Genomic DNA, 6,000 nt, shown 5'->3' with positions numbered 1-6,000 from the left:
AAATACAATAGCTGTTTTGATACTGAGATGTCTCTGATCGTAAAAATCAAAGCTTGTCACCAGACATGTCTGCCAAAGAAAACTTGCTTTTCTTTAAGATGCATGTGTTTGAGCGTCCGCACCAACAGGGTAAAACAGAGACGATGTAGCAAGCTGTGGAGCCTGGTGGATATGAATTTAAATTGAACACTAGCCAGTGCTCTGAAAGCGAGGCAGTTTTGCCAGCTCAGCACTCATCGGCTCTTCCAGATCTGTGCTCTCAGATTTATGTTGCTGCTCATCTCACACTACAGGAGTCTTGGCAGATTTGACCAAATGTGAGCCTTGAACATCAAACATGTTGAACGTGTTCTCCATGGACCTGAAAGAATTCAGCAAAGGAAGGAGCTGAGTTCCTCCCCGCTGTAAAGACCGACTATGCTTATTGTTGGCTCTAAATTTGCTGAGTCAACCCTTAAACTTGTGCTTTGTGACCCCTGAATTGTCCTAACATTGCTGAATCAAATAGCTGGACTTCTGCTACCTCATTACCATCTTCTGGCCAAAGATTGCCATTGCATTTGAAAAATAATGCAGCTCATTGAACCATCTTGGCAGTGAGCGCAGTCAAGTGCAGCCAAATCCTTCGCACAGCTTTGTTTCATTTCATTTCATTTTATTTTAATTAACACAAGGGCAGGTAAACAATTCAGCATAACACATTACAACTGGAGCTTTAACTCTTTTGCATTCCAGTTATATTTGTATGTTTAAGTTCATTGACCCCATCATTCCCAAAGACAATATTTCGGAGTGGTTTCCAGTTCTGAACCTGATTCTAATATGAAAAGCAGCTCAGCTGCCCAAGCACAACATTAAGCTGGTAAAAAAGCAGACACACATTTTCACTGTTTGAGAAAGACTTTGCATATCATTACACAGTGATCACTACAGTATGTTGCACAATGAGTTACACACTTCCTTCCACAGCATTTTTTAAATGAAGCCGACCAAGCACCAGAGTTAGCCTGGCCCCTGCAGCAAAGCAAACAGCAACCTGACACAGGGGAGAAAAAAAAAATCACCTATTCTCATTGTCTGCCTCTATGAAACGGCCAACAGGGCTCCAAGAATGGGCTCAGCTGCCAAAACCTCTATCAGACCTTGTGAATGAGACTGGACATAGCAATAGACAAACACACTGATGATGGTGTTTTGGTGCAGCTTTTGTTTCAAACTCTATTTTCCATCTTTCGCCTTCCTGTACTGAGCCTGTAAGGACCTGAGAGCAGCAGCACTGCTCTGAGCCACAAAGAGAGATTGTGCAGTTTGTCCGAGGGGAGAACCTCAGCCATCTGTTGACAGGGTGCCTCCATCTGAGAGGATCAAGGCTTCTGGCAGGACCTTAACTGTGCAGACAAGCAGGGGAGAAGGAGATATCTTGTCTAAATACACAGACACGTACAGTACACATAGACATGCTCATACCCACATCATACAATGTGCCAGTCTCTGTATGAAGGCTATCTATGCAATGGTTTTTTGTAAGAACACTATACCGGAAGTCAAATTAACACTAAAACACCCTCTAATTTGTTGCAGTAGTGTATTCATTCAACTCAAAGATCTAAGTTGGTAATGACTGAGTTATACCCTCTCACTCTTCACTTTGGATAAGGTATCAAAAAATGTAAAAAGACACTTTTAAAATCTCTGCAGATGCACAAAGAATATAATATAATGTTATAAAAGGCTGCAAAATATGTTGGAATCACAGTGACATGTAAGCAGGTTAAGATGTAGTCGTCCAGACCAGGTGCTCCCAAACTTTTTCATCCTAAGACCCATATGTTCCCCTATTTGTCCTGATACCCAGCAAATATTATTAAATAAGTAGTTATGTTTTCAGTGCATTTATATCCATTTAATCCGTCAATCCATTTGAAAAAACAAATCTCTAATTGTACTCATTTCTATAGATCAGCCCCCAGTTAATATCTGCCAAAACACTAGCAGGCTAATGGACAGTATTGGCTTTTACAACAACATTTTGGATTTTGGATTCAGAGAAAATAAAAAGAAACTTTACAGACAACAGCAAGCTCTTTTATCTATTATTTATGTATTAATTGTGGGAAGCTACATTTCGATTTGTTTAACTGAAAAGCGTCAGCATCAGTTTCTATGCCCCATTACTGAGAGAAGAATACATGTATGCCGTCTTCCCCCAGCCCACCCCTCTCCAGCAGCGGGTCAGGACCGATAGCATGGTCAGGACATTAAACCTGTATAGTGCTGCTCCCTAGTGGTTTTACTGCATCAGCTACAGCAATTGGATATGCTTCATCAACTACCAAAAAAGCTGCGGTGACTAGAGTCTCTTGTGTTTCGTTTCCCCATGTCATGTTCTCATTACGCTGGGCCGTGCCACGGGAACCTGCTACCATTTTCCACTACAATGCACAGCTGTTTGAAGGAGTATAGTGACAATGGACTGCTCTAATTAGCAGTAGCCCAGATGAATGGCCTTGTGACCACAGTGCTGCCGGTTTAGATCCCCTGGCTAAGTGGAAAAATCGTGGCAATTTGGCAGGCAACATGAAATGAGAAATATTTTCCCCTACCTCGGCGACTAGTGTCAAGGTGCCCTTGTGCAAGGCATTTAACCCCCCCAGTGGTTCCATTGGAGCTGATCAAAAGCCGCTGATCGGTGTTACAATGGGCATGTGAAACAGAATATAACTCAGCAATAACATTTTTCATCTTGATAGTATGTCAAATTTTGAAATGCAGCTTGAGCCTCTAGTAGGACAAACTTTCAGTATGCTGACAACATTGCTCCATAGTATGGTGCAGATAAATGGCTGAATCTTTTCCAGCAAATGCTGAGGCTGTATGGTCCCCATGTGGATTCTCCTGTGTGACTTCAAATATCCCCTCTCACTAATTGTCTGGCTCTGGACTCTGTAATTAAATGTCTCTCCCCAGTATGACCTCTACGAGTCTATTCAGCTGCCCCTTATGACTAAATTCTTTGCCGCAAACTGTGAAACTAAAAGAATTTGTCACCTTTAAGATTTCTCTCCCCTCTGTATTTTTTTCTTGAGTATATATACATTCTGATTTTGGACAAATCATTTTCTCCATACAGTGAAACTAAGGCATTACTGCCACAGTCAAATGTGTCATTCAAGACTGGTCTTAAAGGTAAAAATTTTCTTTTACTACAATCAAGAATGAGGTTGAAAGTGGAGTTTAATGCTCTTTATAGATTCTAAATGTCTCCCACATGAGCCACAATCACTGGACTAGACCAGCGGGCCATTAAAGAAGTATTTATAAGAAAGGAGCAACGACAATAGAAAGTAGGTGTTATGGGATTTGGGTTGCAGTTTGTTTCAGAAACCAGTTTTGATTCCATCTGTCAAGTCTGACAAATGTACACATTCTGTTACTTTAAAGCAGGGGTGTCAAACTCATGCCATGGAGGGCCAAGAGGCTGCAGGTTTTCATTCCAACCAACAACTCCACCAGGTGATTTCACTGATCACCCTACTTCCAAACAGAGAGGCGGGACTAATCAGTGAAATCACCTGGTGGAGTTGTTGGTTGGAATGAAAACCTGCAGCCTCTTGGCCCTCCATGGCACGAGTTTGACACCCCTGCTTTAAAGTCTGCAGCTTTATCAAATTAACAAAATATGTGTTGACACAGACCACACATAGTGGATTGAAATGATAATCATATTGTCAGTACTCAGAATACTTTATAGTCATGATGCAAAAAATCTGCAGTTGCCTTTAAAAAAAAAAAAAAAAAAAAAAGTACATGCCAATAAGCAAGGTTAAATTAAACTAGTGAATTTGTAATGGGGTTTTACATGACTTTCTCTCCTACAGAAAGTGACAACTGCACTATGCCCATTAGGGACAACTATGAGACAGAAGCACTCCAAATTAGTTCTGCAAGTTGTAACAATATGAAGCAAATTAACATGAAGTACAGTAAAAGTGCAACAGAGCTGAATTTCAAGCACCATTATCAGCTTGCTCCTTGGCATTTAATATCTTTAAGATAGAGGAGTCAGTCAAAAAGGTGTAAAATTCAAGATAATTGCCAGCCAGCTGAGGAAAGCAAACTTAATGTGATAATGTGCTGCCTAGTTTAACTGCCTACTGACTGATAAGCAGACAAAAGATTGCTTCCCACCAAAAATAGTTAATCTGGTAATTTTCCTACAATTGCACTAACCCAAATGAGGCGATAATCTCCACATTTGCAGCACTAAGTTTGATATATATGATGGCAGTGAAACCGGTACATGGTTTCTACTTCTGCCTTTGTGGTGACATTCTTCTCTATGAAACAGGCAGAAAGGCTGAGACATTACAGCTGAGACATATAAGGATTTCATCCTAAGTGAAGGATGAATTTCAATTTGTTTATTTGTTTGTATATTTATATAAATGACCTCTGGAGCAAGAAAACCATAATAAACTATTAGTTCCTAACAAACTGTCAAAATGTGAAAACCATTAATTATCTATCAAAAAATAGGTAAAAACTAATATAAAATTAATAAACCATCATCGAGTATATGTGTGTGTGTATGTATACATATATCTATCTATCTATCTATCTATCTATCTATCTATAGATATATATAGATAGATAGATAGATAGATATAGATATATATAGATATATAGATATATATGTGTGTGTGTGTGTGTGTGTGTGTGTGTGTGTGTGTGTGTGTGTGGTGTATGTGTGTGTATGTGTATGTGTATGTGTGTATGTATATATGTATATATATATATATACTGTATATATATATATATACAGTACAGGCCAAAAGTTTGGACACACCTTCTCATTCAATGCGTTTTCTTTATTTTCATGACTATTGACATTGTAGATTCTAACTGAAGGAATAAAAACTATGAATGAACACATGTGGAGTTATGTACTTAACAAAAAAAGGTGAAATAACTGAAAACATGTTTTATATTCTAGTTTCTTCAAAATAGCCACCCTTTGCTCTGATTACTGCTTGGCACACTCTTGGCATTCTCTCGACTATATATATATATATATATATATATATATATATATATATATATACACACACACATACATATATATGTGTGTGTGTCTGTGTGTGTGTGTCTGTGTCTGTGTGTGTGTGTGTGTGTGTGTGTGTGTGTTTTTTCCATGGGGCCCAAAATTCCTGGCGGCGCCCTTGTCTGTAAGTCATCTATGGCCCTAGTCTAGAAAGTAATGCATTACAACATGGTGTTAAAAAGTTAATATTCAGAAATAATTGTAGATTTTTAGTGATGTTTGTAAACTTTGCATGTTCACAGAAGTAGAAATTGTATGATGTATCACAACATATGACTTTATAAGCCATATGTGACTGTATAACAGTTATAATATTATTATTAGGCCTATTACCTTGTAGTCATCATAATAGCATTTAGTACTTGCAGGTGTAAGAGTCACTGTGATGTAGTTGTCAGTAGTATGTATAGGTAACAGTTTGTGATAGCACATTTGTAGCTCACATGGTAACAGTTGTGACAGCACTATTAGTAATATTTAATGATAGTCTAGAGATAGGAAATAGGAATTAACAAAATAGACTAATGGAGGAAAGTATGTATGCACAACAAGGTATGTGTCAACTACACCACAACAGTGTTGCTTTGGCTGAAAGTTTGAGCATTTGCTATGACAGTATACAGTGATTGTATTTATATTTACAAGTTTTACATGTATATTGCACTGTTTCCCTGGACTGGGACACCAGACTATATATGGTAATAGAGAAGGCTATATATTCCTGGGAATAGAGAAGGCAGGGGAGTATAAAATTCAGAATGAAGGGATGGGCGTAAGGGAGCAGGAAAACTCAAAGTGTTAATAGTCATAGTATCAGTAATAGAAATACAAATAGTAATAAAAACAGCAATAGTGGCAGTGATAGCATTTGTAATAGCCTTAAGCCTCCACAGATTCAG

At 38.5% G+C, this 6,000-nt stretch overlaps 1 protein-coding gene across 1 annotated transcript in view; it reads left to right on the top strand.

Moving 5' to 3' along the window:
• Window positions 1-239: 239 nt before the first annotated feature.
• Window positions 240-6,000, top strand: part of akap7 (A-kinase anchoring protein 7) — a 69,648-nt gene continuing 63,887 nt past the window's right edge. The window contains exon 1 of the mRNA XM_030046676.1: window positions 240-253. The gene's annotated coding sequence lies outside the window, so the exon portion shown is untranslated. The remainder of the gene's footprint in view (window positions 254-6,000) is intronic.

This window comes from Myripristis murdjan, chromosome 24 (genome assembly GCF_902150065.1).
Source record: "Myripristis murdjan chromosome 24, fMyrMur1.1, whole genome shotgun sequence".
NCBI lineage: Eukaryota > Metazoa > Chordata > Actinopteri > Holocentriformes > Holocentridae > Myripristis > Myripristis murdjan.
Note: the sequence above shows the minus strand (reverse complement) of the source record. Positions and strands in the feature narration are given on the sequence as shown.